The sequence below is a fragment of the Dipodomys ordii genome, unplaced genomic scaffold, assembly GCF_000151885.1.
Source record: "Dipodomys ordii isolate 6190 unplaced genomic scaffold, Dord_2.0 Scaffold165, whole genome shotgun sequence".
Lineage (NCBI taxonomy): Eukaryota > Metazoa > Chordata > Mammalia > Rodentia > Heteromyidae > Dipodomys > Dipodomys ordii.
The window spans coordinates 1,282,011-1,303,745 of NW_012267381.1; positions in this window are offsets into that span (position 1 = coordinate 1,282,011).

Consider the following 21,735-nt stretch of genomic DNA (forward strand, 5'->3'; position numbering starts at 1 on the left):
GATACCAACCAACTTAAAAGTTAGTATTTAAAAACTTGATACAGGGGCTGGGAATGTAGCTTAGTGGTGGAGTGCTTGCCTCGTATACATGAAGCCCTGGGTTCAATTTGTCCATACCACATAAATAAACAAAATTAAAAAATAAAACTTTATATAGAAACAAAATACCTACTAAATGTAATTATACATAAAGAGTAACTAGTTCATAAATAAGAAAATCATTGATGTAGTTTTTATCAAACAAATTTGAAAAATGAATTTACAAAAAGCCAATATCTATTCCAGATGATTTAAATACTTAAATATACAATTTAATTACTTAATTTTCTATGATTTCTACAAAGGCAGCCTGGACAGGAAAGTCCTGAGATTCTTTTTTTTTTTTTGTCATGAGATTCTTATCTCCAATTAACTTCCCCCAAAACTGGAAGTAGCACTGTGGCTCAAATGGTAGCACTTGGAGCACAAAAGCTCTGGGACAGTTCCTAGCCCCTGAATTCAAACCCCAGGACTGGCACACAACATAGTCCATATATCAAAAAACAATGTAACGGATTGAGCAGATTGTAGTTGCTTAGAACTAAGAGGGCTGGAGTACCAGTAGCAATACTAATGGTCAGAGTTTCTTTCTAAAGTAATGAAATGTTCTAAAACTGATTGTGGTGATAGTTGTACAACTCTGTTCATATACTAAAACCCTCAGCATTGTAATGCTAAATGGGTGAATTGTGTAGTATAAGAATTACAGATCAGCAAAGCAGTTGTACAGTTTTAATATAACAAAATAAAAAGCAAATAGCCAGTTGGCAAATATTTACTACAGATATAATTATGCTTAGATTTAATATGTAAAGAGACCAAAATAATAAAATGTCCTGAACAAGACATTCAAAGCATGAAAGGAATAATGATATGAAAAAATTTTGAGCTTCATTGATAACAAAAAAGTCACAACAATAATTAGATTCAGGGGGCTGGGAAGGTGGCTCAGTGGTAGAATGCTTGCTTTGCAGCATGAGGCCCGGGGTTTGATTCCTCAATACCACATAAGCAGAAAAAAGCAGGAAGTGGTGTTGTGGCTCAAGTGGTAGAGCACTAGCCTTGAGCTGAAGAGCTCAGAGACAGCACCCAGGCCCAGAGTTCAGGCCCCATGACCAACTGAAAAAAATTGATTCATTTTTCATTCTACAAAATTAACAAAAAAATGTGAAAATGATATACGGTAGTTAGAACAGAATGGTAATCGGTACTCTCATAATGTGTGGAGAGGTAAATTAATATAATCATTTTCAAATGTAAAATAGAGGCTTTGGAATTTTAAGCCTTAAACATGTTAAAACTAAGTAATTCTTGCCAAAAGAATGTGTCTAAAGAAATAATTTTAAAATTAGACCAAAGCTTATCTATAAAAACTACAGAGAGCAAAACTCTAGAGACTACTGAATGTTTAATGAGAGAATGATTAAATTATAATGAGATGCTAAAATCAGATGAAATGATCATTAAAAATGATGTTTACAAGGAATTTTTAAATGGCATAGTGAAATTCTTCTACTAGAATTTTTTGGTTAAATGTTGGATATACAAAATAGCAGTAAGTTTAATGAATATTTCAGACAAGAATGAATACACATAAGAAAAAGAACAAAGGTAACTATAATTTAAAAAAGGTAATATTACTTGAAATAATTATAGGTAATACTTATTTTCTTCTATATGCTAACTTTATATATTTCAGATTATCCTAAAATAGCTAGTACATAGGAGATCCTGGATGTTTGTTAGATGAAAAGCCTGAGAATATTCTCCAATTTTATTGTCTGTATCCCTTTTCTCACTCACCTCTGAAGGATTTCAAACTATCCACTAAGTCTTTTCGAAACACTTTTTTATTAGCTGTAAGATAAAACACAGTTAAAATGTTGAAGAGTCATAAAAATTAATGTTCATACTTAAAAGAAACATTTAGAAACATATTACAATTCATTCTTAATTAAAAGGTATTTTGGAGACTCAGTGCAGAGTATTGCTGGATAGAACACAAAGCTATTTTAATTATTAGTAATGTTTTTATTGAGATTAAATGATTACATAAATTTCACACAAAGCTGTTTTTAGTGGCATCTACTGTCTTGTTTTCTCCTCTCTAATCTGGCTTCATCTTTTCTTTCTTCATCTTTTCTGCTCCTTTTATTATTGTCCAGGTTATACCTTAAGCCTTAGTTTTCTACATGCTAAAAAAGAACTTGTTTGTTTTATGATAGGACTTTTGCTTGACAAGGTCCCTGTTTTCTAAACTAAAACTAAACGAACTTTACAATTTAGGTGGTGTAGGAGGTGGGGGAGTGTAGTTGTAGAGTTGGGAGGGAAGGGATGGTAGGGGGAAAAACAAAGGAGGAGGCAACAATGCTTGATAAGAAATGTACTCATTACCTTGCTCATGTAACTGTAACCCCTCTGTACAGTATTTTCACAATAAAAAGCTTATTAAACAACAAACAAACAAACAAAAAGATTTTTAGAAATGCTAGCTAGAAGCTGGATGGTGCATGCCTGAAATTTCAGTACTCAGGAAGAGGAGGCAGGAGAACTGTGATAAGTTAGAGGCTAGCCTGGGCTACACAGTGATATCTTGTCTCAAGGGAGAAAAGAAATAAAAAGAAAAGAAGAGAAAATAAAGGAAGACAGAAAAAGAGAAGGAAAAGAAAAGAAAGGAAAAAAAACCAATGCTAGTTAGGACTAGGTCTTTTAAAATGAATTTTAAGTTGATATAAAACTGGTTCAAATACTAATAGAAAACCTTGGGAGCACCCTCCTCTGAATTTTCTTTAAGAGAGCTAGAACTTGGGGCAATGGACATGGTTCTTGCCATACCTGTATCTCATCTTGAAAAAAAATGTTTATTGAATAAATAAATGTTCAGGAATCAGTGACGTGCTTACCAGAAAATGGTAGAGTTTTAAGCAGCTTTTTGTATTCCTTATTTGTGATCTCTATCCCCATATTTTCCACAACACGTTTCACATCTGCAGCATGAATCTTCTCTCCTTTAGAAAGAAGGAAATAGTCTTAGGTAAGAATATAAATCCATGTAATGTCTTTGTAATACTTTTCAAAGTGTTTAGCTCTTCAGAGTAAAGGAAGAAGTTAGTAGTTTGTTTTTTTTTTTAAACCCAGGCATGGTGGTGCATGCTTGTAATACCAGCACTTGGGGAACTGAGGCAGAGAGCATCATGAATTTGAGGCATGCTTGGACTACATAGTGAGAAACTACCTCAAAAACCCAAAAGATAAACCAAAAATTTCTCTTTCAATCTAAAGTAAAAATTGAGTCTGTTATAACTATAAAACAACATTATATAATAAGTACAGCAAGGCTTGTGTAATTTCTCAGGAATTTTGATGCTATTTCATGGCTAATATAAATAATTCAGTTACTGTAATATTAACTCTATTTTTTTCTTAACTCTATTTTTTTCTTATTCTTCTCTGGCCATCTATTGTCTATCCCTTCCTCTTCTTTTTCTTGAATTATGACATGTTTTAAAAGTGATAAATAAAAACTGTAATTTGTTTTACTTTGGACGAATTTATTTATATTTATATTTTTGGTGCCAGTACTGGCGCTTGAACTCAGGTCTAGGTCCTGTCCCTTTAGCTTTTTCATTCAAGGCTGGCACCCTACCACTTCAGCCACAATGCCACTTGTAGCTTTTTGGTGATTAAGAAGAGATAAGACTCATGGATTTTCCTGCCTGGGCTGGCTTTGAACCACAATACTCAGATATCATCATCCTGAGTAGCTAGGATTTCAGGCATGAGCCACCAGAGTGAGGTCAGCTTGGATGAGTTTATATTACATAATTACATTGCAAGTTTTGGGAGAGCAGTAATGTCTCTTTCAATGTTCAGTGCTATCTGCCCCCATGGTAATCCTGCCAATAGAGGGCACCCACATAGAGTACTTCAACCCTCATTCTGACACCACTATCAAATTTGGGTTCTTTTTTTTTTTTTTTTGGGTCCGGTTGTGGGGCCTGAACTCTGGGCCTGGGCACTGTCCCTCAGCTCTTCAGCTCAAGGCTAGCGCTCTACCACTTGAGCCACAGCGCCATTCCGGCTTTTTTTCTTTTTGCTTATGTGGTGCTGAGGAATCGAATCCAGGGCCTCATGCATGCAAGGCAAGCACTCTACCACTGAGCCACCTTCCCAGCCCCAAATTCAAGTTCTAAGATAATGACAACTGGCAAGTTTAGATCCAGCTAAATAATGGTTCACGAATGTGTGTGAAATAATGACATTTTTAGAGAAGAATTTGGCCTTTGTTGGAAAAAAAGTAAGAAGGAGGTATGTCAATGAAAACTGATAATTGAACTCCCCCAAAGAAGCAGAAAGTTAGAAGCAGTGGTGAGCTAAGAAAGAGACAAAGGATTTAGAACTTGCAGAAGATTGGAGTCTAACTGTTCCAGTTTAGCTTTTCATTATGCTTATATGGCAGAAAACCCATTCTGGGTTAAATTGAAGTCTCTCTAACTGTACACCTGTGTTTGCTGAAATGAGACTGAAGGGAGCAATGCTGACTGCTTCCACAGCTTCCAGGGGATATTTTCTGTGGCTGAGAAGTCACAGGATACTTTGCTAGTCCATTTACTTCCCTGTTCATCTCAGTGACTACTTCATATCTCTCCTGTGTCTTCTTCCAGTCCACCACTACTTCTGGCTCTTTAAACAAGGAAAGCTTTTCACAGGCACTGTCACTACCTTGCTTGTCTCCTCCCTGTCCCCATTCTATTTCTTTGCCCCTGGTGCATCAAACTCCTCAGATACTGCTTTAAATCTGGTCCTCAGATTCTTTTGCATTCACTCTAGTCAGGCTACTTTCTTACCATCTCTTTTCCAAATAAACTATATGATGAATCCTTGACCTGAGATTCCTTTTCTGGGGACACCCAACTAAGGGAACATCCTTCCGTATTCTCTTGGGTTTCCAATTTGATCACTGGCTGCTCTTTTTGCTCCAATCACCACTCTTCTCATCACCTATGACTTTGTATATGTGGGGGGTAGGGGTCTTGGGCTTGAACTCAGAGCCTATTTACTATCTCTGAGCTTGTTTTACTCTAGCACTCTGTTAATTGAACCACAGCTCCACTTCCAGCTTTTTTGGTGGTTAACTGGAGATCAGAGTCTCCTAGACCATGCCAGGGCTGGCTTCAAATCATGATTTTCAAATCTCAGTCTCAAAGTAGCCAGGACTACAGATTTGAGCCGCTGATGCCTGGTGTCTCTCCCTTTTTCCTACTCACTCATTTTTAACTACACTGACCTTCTTTTGTTGGTGTTTGAATAGTCCCAGCACATTCTTGCCTTTGGGTCTTTCTCTTTGTCCTCTTTGCCTTCAGCATTGTTTGTCTAGAAATCCTACATGGACAAAATCTTCACTTCCTTTAAGAGTTGGCTCACGTTTCACCTTCTCAAGAAGGTTTGATTATCTACCTAAAATATTCTACAATAGCTGTATAATATATTTATGATTTATTGCTTGTTTTCTCTACCAGAATGTGAGCTCCGTAAAGCAGTGATCTGTTCTGTTTATGAATGTATCTTAAGTATCTAGAACAATGCTTGCCAGTCAGTAAATACTGGATAAGTAGTTGTTAATGAATGAAGAAATACTATCGTGTAAAAAATATATTTCAATATAAACCTTAGGTGGCATAATACTCATTGTAACATCTCACCTGTAATCTTTTTAAGTTCATCCATCAACATATTGAAACCAGTCTTCTTCTTATCTTTAAGAAAGACAGAAATAGAAACTGAAAATTCAATCATTTGAAAACATTTCCTGAGAATTTAATTTTTTTCATGCCATACCCTCATTAATAGGTAACTGTGCTCGACTATAATGTCCCTAATAAATGCAACATAAGAACACAGTTTTAACTTCTCCCCATTCCTTCAGGAAAACCTATAACCTGTTAAGTTAGTCTTTTCAGAGGTTGGAAATGTTTTAGAGAATTAAAAAATTTTGCTGAAGAAGTACGTTTCTTCTATTTTGTTGATGCCATTCACCTTTTGGTTTATAGTCACATGTATGTCATGTGATCTGCTCAAAGATCAGTGCAATAGTGTGCATGTCTGGCCACTCTTGTGTTGCCAACACAATAATCATCAATGTTGATGTATTGGTCAAAGTTCACTTACAATGAAAGAACTTATTTTTCAGTGACCATTCTCAGTGGAATAACATTTTCATACAAAATATGGACTTAAAATTTGTTTCTTCAAGCCGGGTGCCAGCGGCTCATGCCTGTAATCCTAGCTACTCAGGAGGCTGAGATCTGAGGATCATGGTTCAAAGCTAGCCCAGGCAGGAAAGTCCATGAGACTCTTATTGCCAATAAACCACCAGAAAACTGGAAGTGGCGCTGTAGCTCAAGTGGTAGAGCACTTGCTTTGAGCTGCAGAGCTCAGGGACAGCACCCAGGCCCTGAATTCAAGCCTCACGACTGACCAAAGTAAGTTTTTTTTTCTTCACTCAGTATTTCTCAAAGCCTACAGTGAAGGTCTTACATTTTCTTTTCTCCTTTTCATGTACTTTTTTGTCTTGTTTTCATATTATTACTGGTCTCATGTCTAAAGGGGGTTTTATTATTAATTTTGTAATGCTCATTATATCTGTTTACTTACTTATTTATACTAGTCTATGTTATTAGTAAAAGGGGGTTACTATTATATTCATCATCATCATCATTATCATTTAAGCTTAAAATAATACTGCAAAGTACAATGGTGGTGTTTTTTTTTTTTTTTTTTGCTGGTCATGGGGCTTGAACTCTGGGCCTGGGCACTGTCTCTCAGCAATTCAGCTCAAGGCTAGTGCTCTATCACTTGAGCCACAGTGCCACTTTCGGTTTTTCTAAATGTTTTGTTGGAGATAAGAGTCTCACAGACTTTTGTACCCGGGCTGGCTTTGAACCACAATCCTCAGATCTCAGCCTCCTGAGTAGCTAGGATTACAGGTGTGAGCCACCAGTGCCTGGCCAGTGTTTGGTTTTTTAAGCTTGGCTTATCTAATTCAACAGACTGATCTCCAGTTCTAACCATTCTACCTTAAATAACATAATTCTATTCTTATTTATGGATAAATTATACTCTACTGTATATCTACACTATATTTTATTTATCCATTTGTCATTTTTTTGGCACCTAAGCTGATTTCACAGTTTGACTACTATGAATAGTGCTGCAATAAACATGAGTATGCAAGTATCTCTCTGTTGGGTTGACTTTACTCCTTTGGATATATGCCCAAAAGTTATGACAGGGTCATAAGGTAGTTCTATTTTTAGTTTTCTTTTTCTCAGTCATGGGGCTTGAACTCAGGCCCTAGGTGCTGTCCCTGAGCACTTCTGATCAAGGCTAGTGCTGTACCACTTTGAGCCACAGCTCTACTTCTGGTTTTCTGATGGTTAATTGGAGATAAGAGTCTCATGGACTTTCCTGCCTGGGCTGGTTTTGAATTGTGATCCTCAGCTCCCAGCCTCCTGAGTTGCTAGCTAGGATTATAGGTATGAGCCACTAAGTGCCTGCATTAGGTTTTTTTGTTTGTTGGTTTTATATGGAATGCTTCACGAATTTGCGTGTCATCCTTGCACAGGGGCCATGCTAATCCTCTCTATATTGTTCCAATTTTAGTATATGTGTTGCCAAATCGGACATATGTTTGTTTGTTTTAAATGAACCTCCTTTCTGATTTCCACAGTGGCTGCACTAATGTACATTACCACTGTGTAAGGGTTTTTTTTTCTTTTAACCAGCATCCTAACCAGCATTTTTTTTTGGTTGTTTTAAGATGACTAGGGTGAAATGTCATTTCAGTGTCATTTTGATTTGATTTCTTTTATTATTAAGGATGTTGAACATTTCTTCATGTATTTATTAGGCATTTCTATTACTTCTGAGAATTGTCTGTCCAATTCACTTGCCCATTTACTGGATTACTTATTCTTTTGGTGTTTAGTTTTTTTTAAAGCTGTTTATATATTCTGAACATTAATCCTTTATCAAATGAATACCTAGCCAAGAGTTTCTTCTGTAGTTTATCTACTGATTCTGGTAACAGATGTATTAGAACCTTCTTAATTTAAGGCATTCCCATTTGTCCATTGTTGTTCTTATTTCCTGTCATATCTAGAGTTTTACTAGCGATTACATATATTTTCAAAACTCTCACTGTCAAGAGGTAGATGGCTCTTCAGTGCCTTGATTTCTTTCTCCTTGAGGTTAATCCCCATATTTTTAACGAAATTTTCCACTTTATCTAAAGACACCTTTATCCCTGAGGAAAGAAGGGAATGGATGTGAGCAATGTCTGTAATGATATACATTATTATTTCCAAGCACAACTACTATATAGAGAATGGAAAACAAAGAAGAATTTAGTTATTAAAATAAACATGGTTTGGAATATAAACATGGTTTGGGGTGTAACTTTTAAACTTTAGGAATTTGGAATTCCTAAATTACTCTTCATAAGAAGTTTGGGGTTTCTGGTAAGTCATGGCAAAGACTGAGATAAACCTTTTATAAACGTCCCTACATAATAGAATTTAAAGACTGCTAAATTAATGGAGAGAAAGGAACAAGGTCCATGAATTTACTCCATCATAATCCCCTAGGAAACATTTAAAATCGAATTTATTTTTTAAATTGATACATAAAACATAATATTGTACATTTTAATGGGGTAGTATAATATTTTGATGCATGTATACATTTTGTAATTTTGTTGTTGTTCTTGTGGGACTGGGAATCAAACTCAGTATCTAGTGTTTTGCTCATTGGCTATCACTCTTCCAACTGACCCATGCCTCTAAACTATCTCTTCAAACATTTGCCATCTCTATGGTTTGAACTTTCAAAATAGTTTTTTTCTAGACTTTCTGAAACATACAACTTGATGTTAGTGGTGTGACTCAATTGGTAAAATACTTGCCTGGCAAGCATAAGGCCCTAAGTTCAAAACCCAGTACAGCCACAAAATGCAAACAACAGCTTTTTGGCATGTACAATTTATGACTATTATTTATACTTACGTAATGTACAATAGCACATCAGACCTACTTGTTCCTATCTAATTGTGACTTAGTACAAATTGACCAACCTTTCCTCATTCTTCCTTCTCTCTCTTTCCCTTGCCTCTGAAACCAGCATTCTACTTTCAAGTCTACGAGATCAACTTTTTTAGATTCACACATAAGACAGATCCTGTGGTATTTATCTTTTGGCACCTTTATTTCAGTTGACATAATGCTTTTCAACTTCATTTCTGTTGTTTTAAATGATAGATTTTTTTATGGCTAAATAGTATTCTATTCTGTATACATACTATATTATTTTTCCATTCATAAGCTGATCACATTTAGATTGTTTCCATTTTTCATTGTTGTAAATAGTTAAAAACGTTTCTAGTTACTAAGTCTAGAAATTCAACATCAGTATGATTTGAAATGTGTCTAGTATTCTGAATGCTAAAAAGTGACGATTCTAATGTACAACCTTATCTTGGAATCACTGCTTTTTGGGTCTACTGTAATTAAATTGTGGGTCTATTTTAATTAACCAGAACATTGCTGAGTGTAGTGTGCCCTAAAATCATGTAAGAATAAAAATTGAATTAGGCAGTGGGGACAGCAAGATTAACAATCTGAAAACTCTGAAGTAGAGTTTGTGAAAATGACAGCACAGCTTAAGGACCTGTTTTACCTGCAGAGAAAAGAAACATTAAGCTTTTCGTTCACCTTTGAGACTTTCCAGTTCCTTCATCAGTCTGTTCTTATAGACCCTTCCTTTGGCTGTAAGAGAAAGTTCAAGTCTCAGGCAATAATGCAGATATTTAAAGTAGCATAAGCACATAATTTAAAAAGCAGACTTTTACATATTTTACTCTAGATACTAATAGTTTTATTTTCTGCTCTGAACCATTTTGGTGATGTGGCATAAAATGTCTTTAAACCCAAAGTTTCCTATGTTGAGTCTCTCTTGAAGGTTACCAGTTATTTTTAAATGCTCACCATCAGTTGGCAGATTATTTAGCAGTTGTATGATTTTGTCTTCTTTGAGTGTTATCCCTATGTTTTCCAGAAAATCTTCCATGTTATCAGTGTCAATCTTCTCACCTTGAAAAAGCAAGATATGGGAATTGCTTAAAATTTGAAGAATGATGATGTGAAAAATGACTGTAGCATCATTTGTGGATTAAATGTTAATGAAGTAAACTTGACAGAAATGCAAACTATCGCAAAGATAAGCTTTTTGATTAAAACACACCCCAAGATCATAGTTTCATTCTCTATTGTTTTCTTTGTGTGGACAATTAGGACTTGCTTCATAACTGCTGTTCCTAACTCTGCTCTTGCATACATACATCCTCTACATAGCCATATAGCTGCTATACTATTCATCCTAGTTTGTAAATCTATCACAACAGTCTCCTGCTTACAATCTTAGAATGACTCTGCACTCTACACAGTATAAAACTCATATTTCTTCATTTGGTATTCAAGGCCCTCCATGATTTGTTCCCTGGATTAGTTCCCTGTTGTTATAACAAATTACCATATACTTACTTGGTAGCTTAAAACAATACAGATTTTTTTCTCCTATAGTTTGGGACCTTAGAAGTCTAAATTCATTGGGTAGAAGTCAAAAAATTAGCAGGGTTTCCTTCAGAAAGCTCCAGGAGCATCCAGTCGATTGCTTTTCTACTTTTAGCTTATACACCTTCTTGCATCTTCCAAGCCAACAAGTGCATCATCTTTCATTTGTTCCATTGTCTTTTGCTCTTTCTGTCACTCTATCTCTCTCCCTGCCTCTCTCTTTTAAGGATACTTGGGATTATATTTACAACCAATCTGGAAAGGTTAGGGTAATCTTCCCTCCTCAGGATCCCTAATCATATCCCCAGTCACTTGCCATATAAGGGAATGTTTACAGCTTCTGAGGATTGAGGCCAGCCCATCTACATTCCCTCTTCTCCACTTTTTGAAGTTTATTCCTTACCAGAATCATGCTAGTTCACATCAGAGTACAACTCTGGTTTCATGCTTCAGGACTATTTCTTCTTCATCAATTTCCACATTGCTTCCCATCTTTTTTTTTTTTTTTTGGGTCCGGTCGTGGGGCCTGAACTCTGGGCCTTGGCTCTGTCCCTCAGCTCTTCAGCTCAAGGCTAGTGCTCTACCATTTGAGCCACAGCGCCACTTCCGGCTTTTTTCTTTTTGCTTATGTGGTGCTGAGGAATCGAACCCAGGGCCTCATGCATGCAAGGCAAGCGTGCTTACTACTGAGCCACCTTCCCAGCCCCATTGCTTCTCATCTTGACCTTTTCATACATTTTTCTTTCTCTCATTTTTCTTGCCCATTTACTCTGTGTGGTAAGGATCAGCTCATGGATTTTGTGTATGCCACTCTTAAGAAATCATTTTGCAATTCTTCTGGTACCAGCGACCATTTCATTTATTTGTTAGTTTCATATTTTTTGTTTTGTTCTGTTTAGATACTCGGACTTGGAGATAGGGCTTGGGCACTTTTCCTTAGCACTTTATTTTTGCTCAGGACTAGCAGTCTACCTCCTGAGCTACACTTTCACATCTGGCTTTTTGCTGGTTAATTGGAGGTAAGGATCTCACAGACTTTCCTGCCAGTGCTGGTTCTGAACTACAGTCTTCAGATCTCAGGCTCCTGAATAGTTAGGGTTACAGGCATGAGCCACTGGTGCCCAGGTTCCTTTTTATTTTAATATTTTTTATAACATGGCACCAATTTCTCCCCATTACATAAGACCCAATAACATAAACCTTCTAGAAGTTTAGTTTTTTTTGCTCCATAGTTAGGATATAGTAGATACTCAATATAAGTTAGTAAAAATATAACCTACCTGTAAAAATAGCCCCTTCATCCAGTACCATACCCATGTCAACTGTTCCATCATCTGTAAAACAGAATTTTATTAATAAAGATGATAATAGAAATTGGAAAAGTATATAAAAGGTATATCTTGAGGCAAAACAAAATTCAGCAATTTCTTTGTTATTTAATGCAGAATTCTATCCTATTTTCATCTCAATTAGAAAATGTGGAAGGGCAAATTTTATATTATAAAAAGGAAACTTCACTTTTTTTGTTTTTGGTCAGAAGTGGGGCTTGAACTCTGGGCCTGGGTTCTTTCTGAGTGGTTTACTGAGATAAGAGTCTCACAGACTTTCCTGCCTGGGTTGGCTTTGAACTGTGATCCTCAGATTTCAGCCTCCTGAGTAGCTAGGATTACAGGCATGAGCCACTGACACTTGATGAAACTTCACATTTTAATACTATTTTTATACAATTTAGATAGTAAACTCTACTTTGTAGATTACAGGGCTGATGCTGAGATACTTTCATATCTGGAGTAACTCTTATTGATTATAAATCTGGCAAGCAACTTAATGGAGCAAATGCTCTCATACAGAAGATTTAATTTGGGGCAATAATGAAGGTTAGTTCTATACTAAGTCCAGCAATAGCACTTCACTATGATGGCTGTTCTTCCACTAACTATATTTAATAGGAAACAAAGAGCTAGATCAACCTAATTGAACTTTAATAATATTTAAAACATATTTTAAAATCTGTATTATCTTTTAGGCTCATATTGAGGCCTGAACTCAGGACCAGGGCACAAAAGGTAGCAATTATTTTCTTTGTAACAGAGGAAATAAGTTCCAGAGGAGTTAACTTGGCCAACTGACCCAGCTAGGAATTTTCAGAGCTGAGATTTGGCTGATACTAAATTCCAGTTTCTTTCCAAAAATAATGTATAATCAGTAGAACCATTGGAATGACTCAAAAATTTCTGATGTTTTTCAAAGATGGCTATTGTTTTAGAAAGTTTTCATATTGAATGGTTATAGAGACCACTATTACAAAACCATGTTAATATGTGCTAGATATTATTGGAGTTAAAAGTGAGTTACTTTGGGAATTATTACTTTTCTTTATTTTGAACTCACTTCCAGTACAATAAGACTACAGGTATGAGTCACTGGTGTCTACTCTTCATGAGTTCTTTAATTGGCTATGGTATGACTGATGATTTTTTCATCAAGACAGAACATCCTCAGATTTTTTCCCTATTTTTCATAAAATAAACCACCATATCCTATATGTTTTAAGTTAATTTAAAGATTAAATTTTATCTTACTAAATTTTTTTGAGACAGGGCCTTACTAGATAGCCTAGGCTCATTTCAAACTCACTGAGCAGCCACAAACATGTAGCCAATAGACCTCACACTTGAGATCCTCTTGCCTCAGCCTCCTCAAGTCTAGTATTCAGGCATGTATCCCTATGCCTAACTTACTAATCTTAATAAATGAGTTCTAATCCTAAAATATTTTCCAAATCAGTCTCTTGTCCATCATTAAGTTTACCTCCATTTCTCAGGCTCTCCTCATCAATAGGACAAAGGAAAGTTGAACAATATTGATCAGTCATAAAATATTTGATATTTGTCAGGATAGACCATCTGCTAGGCTACAAAACAAGTCTCACTCAGTTCAAAAGAATTGAAAAACACAAAATATGTTCTCTGATCATAAAGGGATTAATTAAAAATCAACAAGGGAAATTTGCAAAAAATCCATAAATTTATAGAAATTAAATGACACATTTCTAAATAATCAAGAAAAAAATCACATAGGATACTAGAAACTATTTTGAGCTGAATGAAATGCAAACAATATAACTAAAATTTTGAAATGCAGCTAAAGCAGCAATAAGAGGAAAATTCATAGCTGTGAATATTTAGAAAAGAAGATATTAAATTATTAGTGTCGGTTCATTTTAAGAATGTGAAGGGCTATGGTGTGGGGCCTGTAGTTCAGTGACGGACTTCTTCCTAGCATGGGCCGCTGAGTTTGATCCATGGTATCCCCTCCCCTCCAAAGAAGAATCGAGAATACAGATAAAAAGAATAACCAAACCTAAAGGTATGCTGAAATAATTGTTAATCTAATGAAGACTAGAGTAGATTAGCACAGTGACATATGCTTATTGCCACCCAGCTACTAGTGTGGTTGAGGCTATGAAGGTCCAACAAAGTGAGAATCTACCTTAGAGAAAAATTAGAGCTAAAAATCAATAAAATGGAAGCAGAAAATTAATTGGAAAGACTAGTGTTGGGTGCAAAGATCATTCAAAGTGATGAACATTATTTGACAAACAACAACACAAAATACCAAAGAGGAAGAGACTGGAGATGTGACTCAAGGAGTAGAGGGCATGCCTAGCAAGCTTGAGCCTTGAGTTAAGTTTCCAGTACTGAGAAACCATCCATCATCTACCCACCCACCCATCCATCCATATATCCATCCATCCATCTACTCACCTACCCACCCATTAATCCATCCATCCATTCATGAGTGAGAATATTCCTATTAACTCTACACAAATTTAAAGGATTATAGAGGAATATAACAAACAACTGTTTCCAACATAATTTAGATGACGTTGTAAGGCACAGCTTACTGAAATTGACTCAAGAAAATCAAGGCTAAACCTTGTAACTTGGTTTCAGGTCCTTCCAGTCTTTTTCGCCCCAAGCTTTTTCTTGCTACTTTTATAACATGAAGCAGATATCCTAGCCACCAAGAAATATTTCCTGCTTCCAAGATTTTGTATGAATTTATGGTTTTATTTGCATTATTTTCATTATCTGGAATGCCTTGGATCCCCTTTCTAGAAAACTCAGTTCTTTGTTTTTAGTATCTCATATGTATATATATATACTTATATACACACACATATATGTGTGTATATATATACACATATATATGTGTGTATATATATATATACATATATATGTGTGTATATATATACACATATTTATGTATATATGTATATATATTTTATGTATATATATATATAGAGAGAGAGAGAGAGAGAGTACAATTACATAGTTTGATAATGACCCATCAGCAGTTAAGACTCTTTAGAGATCAGAGACCCTGTTATCCTGTTTTTATATTTTTAATAGTTTATGTATATTAGCACCCAATAAAGTTCATTGCATGAGTTGATACATTATTGAGGATTGAACACTTATGTTTAACTTTTAAATGTTTCTTCAGACTCCAAATCTACTCTCAGAAATTCCCTTATATGAATCCAAAGGAACAACTCACCGTCAATAAGCAGGTTGCTTTTCAGGTCTTCGTATTCATCATTGTCAAGGTCAAACCCCATATTTTCCATGAAACTTCTTAGCTTATGAATGTCAAGCTTTATTTCTTAGGAAAAAGAGAATGGGAAATAGAGAAGCAAGTAATATTGACAAACTAAAAATGATTGTCATGTGCATGCATGAATTTAAGAGTAAACCAGCAAAAGAACAATAAAGTTGTTTAAGTAAAAGGAGCAGACATGACAGAAACTACTCTCTCAGTTTTTGTAGCTCTTCTGAGACATTTATAAGAAAAGAGAGTAAGTAGGGCCAGTGAATTCTGATAAGAAACTATTTATAATTACACTAATAAAGGGTTACAGTGAAAATGATAATTTCTTCAAAGGTAGCTATGTTCAAGGTAGTAAATGATCAGACAAAAACCACTTAATAAATAGGTTAACAGACAAGTTTGCCATCACTGAAAATATGTGTGGTTTTTAAATAGTAAAAAGAAAGTCTCATTTACCTGATTGCTCTTTTCTTGGGAGAAATTTCAGGCTTTCCAGAAATTTTTGCTTATATAACTTTCCAGCAGCTGCAAGATAAGGCAGAGTATAGTTAGTAATTGGTAAGGAAGTATACTGAAACCCAAGAATTTCAGACCTCATACTTTTACATATAGTTTTAGACAAATAGAAAAAAGATGGTGATCATTGTCCTCCTCTTCTTCCTCCTCCTCCTCTTCTTCTTCCTCCTTCCTCTTCATCAACTTTCACTAAATGAGTGACTACTTCACTTACCATCAATTGGTAGACTTTTCATCAAAACATGGTTGGCTTCCGGGCAGAGTTTTAACCCTATATTTTTAAGAATATTTTCCACATCAGCAAAGTCAATTTCTTCTCCTTAGAAAAGAAAATGGTAGTAAAATGGTCAGATTCCAACATTAAATAATAAAAAATAATAGACAATAAATAATAAAAACCAACCATGTATATGATGTATCATGAAAATAAAAAGCAAAAGAAACCTTGAGTATTGTCTATATGAAATCAGAAAGATAACTTAGAAATATAGCTTCTTTCTGGTAAAAAGGAGCCCCTCCAGCTTGGGGAAAATAAAACAGAGCATACAGAAAGTTTCTACAACAGACTTCTAAGTATGCAATAGACATTATTCTGCCAGTGTGTAATGTTTGCTCTACTCTTTAATTTTTGCCTGAATTATAACATTGTTTACAGATGTTATATGTGTAATTTTCCTTGTCATTTTTCATTAAAACAAAAATTATGTCACTGAAAAACTCCATAGAAGATAAGTCTTGCTACTTAGGCATTACACTATGGCCTTTTAAATAAGATGTAGGTTAGGACTGAATATAAGGACAAGTAGGATTTAATTTGTAAAGTATGTCTCTTTAGTTGTATATAATTACCAGTGATATTAGGATTAAGACATCATGGAAAGGATAACAGAAATATTAAAAAAACTTCTGTTATATATTGAGATCATTTGTTTTGCTTTTTCATAATTTCCCACTCACCTAAAAATTTGTAGACTTCACTCATAAGTAACTTCATTTTAACTCTTCTTTCATCTACAATACAAGATAAAAATTAGATATTGTCTTGCTGTAGAACAAATTATGTTCATATACTGAACCCTTAAAACCTCTGTGATTGTATTCAGAGAGTAGGATCTTTAGAAGATAAAGGTAAACAAAGAAATAAGGGTAGGATGTAATATGATGAAACAGTGCTTTGTAAGAGGAAAATTACCTGGGTATTGAACCCAGGTTCTTGCACTTGCTAGGCAAGTGGGTCTACCACTGAGCTATACTTCTTGCCATTATATATGTATGTATGTATGTATGCATGCATACATGTATGTATGTATGCATGCATGTGTGTATGTGTATGTGTATGTATGTATGTGTTTGGTGGTCCTGGGAATTAAAATCAGGGCCTTGAGCTTACTAGGCAGGTGCCTAATAAGGTGTCTTTAAGTCGTAATACAAAGGGATTTCATGTCAGTTTATGAGCACAATGCATTCTGATAAATGTCACCCTTTCATAAAGAACCCATGCTTAAAAATTATTGTAAAGATACTGTACAGAGGGGTTACAGTTACATGAATAAGGCAATGAATACATTACTTGTCGATCTCTGTTACCCCTTCCCTTGTTGTTATCCCATTATCCCTTCCCTCCCCCACCTTCCCCTCTCCTCTCCACCCCACCTCATCCTCCGCCCAGAGTCCTAAAGTTCGTTTCCAATATACTGTAGTGTGGGTCTCATTGTTACAATGAGTCATCCTGTGTCCTTGTTTCACCATTTTGTTATTCCCCTTCCCCAACCCAGATTAGACAAATGTATATATAAGATGTAAGGTACCAAAATCAAGTACAGTGACAACAGGGGATATATCATAGGGGGAAGAATATACAAAGGAAACAAAAAAATCACCTAGTACATTTAAAACAACAACAACAAAGACAGAACTCTTGTGTCCATATCTTGGGGTTGATTTCACTTAGCATCAACTTATATGATCATATGTACATAGCATTTGAGGTTTTCAGCTCATCTGATAAGATTATCCTATACATATACTAATTATTGCAAATAAGGGAAACCATGGGGCCTAAATTTCTTTGGGACTGGCTCACTTCACTTAATATGATTTTTTTCAAGTCTTTCCATTTCCTAACAAATGGGGCGGTGCCATTCTTTTTGATGGAAGCATAGAATTCCATTGTGTGTGTGTGTGTGTGTGTGTGTGTGTGTGTGTGTGTGTGTGTATATATATATATATATACTGTGGCATATATATATGTGATATATATATATATATATATATATATATATATCACATTTTCTTGATCCACTCACCTACTGAGGGCATCTGGGTTGGTTCCATATCTTAGCTATGGTGAATAATGCTGAGATAAACATAGTTTTTTGATTTGCATTTCTTTTATGGCCAGAGAAGTTGAGCATTTCTTCATGTGTCTATTGGCCATTCTTATTTCCTCTTCAGAGAAGTCTCTCTTTTAAGTCTTTGGCCCACTTGTTGATGGGGTGGTTGTTTCTTTGAGGATTTGTTTTTGGAGAATTTAATTTTTTGAGTTCTAAGTATATTTTAGATATGAGGCTTTTGTCTATTATATAGCTATTGAAGATCTTCTCCCAGTCCATGGGCTTTCTGTTAATCTTACTAGCTATGTCTTTGCCATGCAGAAGTTCTGCAATTTTGTGCAATCCCATTTGTCCAACGTTTCTATGATTTCTAACACTTTATTTTTGATTTTGGCTTTTTGATAGGATCTCACTACCATTGCCCAGGTTAGTTCGGAACTTGCAATTCTCCTGTTTCTACATTCTGAGTAACTCAGATTGTAGACATGAACCACTTCTCCTGGTTTCACATAGTTTTTTCCCCCTCCCTCCAAAAGAGAAACTGTGTATACATTAATCTCAACACTGATCATGATTTCATTTTGGTATTCTCTAGCAGGGGAACTCTGGTAGCAGCAAAATAAGCATATATTTTACCTAAAATTAAGTGCTATTAATGATCTCTAAATTTATATTAGTATTAATTATTTTAATCCCAATAACAGAAAAATATTAAGATAAATATTGAGATAATATTTTTTCCATTCTTTAGACTTGAGTCTTTGTGTACTGCTAAGTTTTAACATGAAATTGGTAACTATATTTGAGATTATTCTACAGAGATATAAAATTTTTCTTAGCTGGGCATAGGTGGTTAATCCTGGAGGAACCAGGCTCAGATTTCAAGGCTCAGGACTGGAAAAAAAATTCCTACAGGCACCGTATTTTGAAATACCTTCAATTGGCAGGTTTTTACATATTTCCTCAATTTCTTCATCATCCAGGAAGAATCCCAAATGTTCAAGAGCATCATCTATTCTATCAACATGGACCTCTCCTTCTGAAGAAAGAAGGAAATAAAAACAAAAGAATTATGTATTTATTTCTGAAAGGGGAAAATAAATCAGCTAGGGATTAAAAAGAAAAAAAATATCCTTCCTTCTCGGTGCTCTAGGCAGCACTGATATAGTAGTATATAGGATTAATTCACCCAGAAGAGAGAGATGAATTACATTTTTTTCAGGGGATGAAAAATTTCTTACTAGTAAGATTTAAATCTGCTACAGTAACAACACAGTATAGGCAATTATGCCAAATATGAACAAACAAGAATTCTATCACATAAAGATCATAATTAAATAGAGAATTTTCATGCCTATGGGATGAAGAAGGTAATCATTGAAAATATGCGAGGTTTTCGACAAGTAAAAGCAAAAGTTGAGGATCTTGGGTCTGTCTATCTCAGCATGCTTTCACTTACCTCCAAATGTCTTCAGACCATCCATCAATCTATTTTTATACACCCTTTTGTTTTCTGTAAGATATAATGGTCAGTTTAATTCATGCAGAAGTAGCCAGTTTTGTTAGTTATGAGCTTTTGTAAATTGTCCTAGTTACAAGTTAAAAACATATGAAAGAAAATTAATATGATTCTCAAGGTTCACTGTTCCTTCTCTGGCATCTGATATACTGTAAGTAGAATGTACTAAAACTTGTTAAAACATAGTGGTATGCTTTCCTTTCTAAAACTATGATTACATCTTTTCTGTCTTTGGCTTTAGGCTTGTTACAGATACTGAATACATCATTTAAAAATACTTATCTATAATAGCAATACTCCAAAAGAGTTTTACCTCCCAATTTATGATGCAAATGCTGAGGACCAGACATTTATGATATAAATGCTAAGGATAAGATATTTTGTATCAGAATTACCTCTTTCTTGCTTTAATTTTTAATATAATGTTGAACAGTCATACTTCTAGAACTTTATTCACAGAACTCATAAGCCCAAAGTTCTCTGAAATTGATTGTTTTGTCTTAAAATGCTTACCATCCATTGGTATTGTCTCCAGTAATGCCTGGTTTTCACTATTTGTTAACTCGATGCCTATATTTTCAAGGAAATTTTGTGTGTCACTGGCATTAATCTTAATACCTTCAAAAAAGAAAGGAAGCATGATAAGTGAACATTTTCATAAATACCGACTTTACATTAAAGAAATAATAAAAGTGACTGCAGAAAATTTCTGCAAAATAATTGTAGAAAAACAAAGGCTCATTGGGGCCTATCTTGTTGTGAAGGAGCTAAAAACTAGAGCATGATTCCTATAAGCCTGGTCAGAAGAACACTTGAGTGAGAAGAGGCAGGGTGATAAAGTTGAAACATGCAGTCCTTTCCTGAGTCTTCCCAAGTCTGAAACAAATTATCAGGTGTCTGGCCACAGGGAGAGACAGGAGAAGGGTAGAAAGGCATGAGAGTGCATAGCAGAACAAAAGACAGTAAGAGATCATATAAAATCCAGAAACTTCAGATTTGTCAAAGAATCAAATGAACCCTAAGGAAGGGGGAGAATTCCCTTAGCAGAGTTTTAAGAAAAAGAGGAAAGGAAAGTTTTGGTAAGCTCTACAGACACACAATCTGGAACCTACAAAACTATAATTTAAGATGTGAGATCTGTGAATTGCCAGAAAAACAGATGCAGGAGAAACACGCCTTCCTTTCCCACATATAATATGGCTTGCTCACTGGCTATGAAGGGGAATTAGACTAAGAGAGGTCTTACAGTTAAGTTTTTCATTCTGGGAGAAAAGAAACCTTGCATTTATACTTCTAAGACACAAAGGCCAACCCTTTTCCTCTGGCTAATTTAATGAACACCCTTAGAATCACTGTGGGCCCAGGAACTGGTTGTGACTTGGGTATAGATTTGCAGAGACAGGTCTCCCTGATGGGCAGGCAACTCTGCAGAGGGAAGTTGGGAACTACAGATGATCTCTGGGGAGGGAAATCACGTTGGTCTATGTGACTATAAGTAACTGCCACCTGAGATTGCTATATCCTACAAAATTATCCTTTAAAATGCAGAAGATACTTCAAGAAATCCTCTATACAGATGAGAAAGAAAGATTCACAAGGGTTTGGAAAAGCACAAATTTATAAGAAGAATAGATGAACAAATGAGAATTGGGTGAGAATTGGGAGAGAATCAGTTATGTTCAATGTAGTAAACCAGCAAATCCCTAAAATCAGTAAGTGAGAAAAAGAATAAAGAATACTCAAATAAACCAGGAAAAAAAGAGAAAAATTGTATAACCTACCACTCAATATCATCCCTAAGTCTAACCAGCCTTAACTCTCTAATTGAAGGCTGTAGATTCACTGACCAGATTAAAAAACAGACTCATTTTTTTTTGTTATCTTCAAGAGACATACCTAACTGGCAAAGGCACACAGAAACAAAGTATAGAAAATGATACACCAAAATAAAGTCTGATAAAGTAATCTTCAAGTGAAAATTAGCCACAGAGATATGGAAGGTCATTATGTAGTAATAAATGGAAGAGTATATCAGGAAGATATAATAATTATAAATAAAATGCACCCAGTGTTGGTTTACCCATTTTTA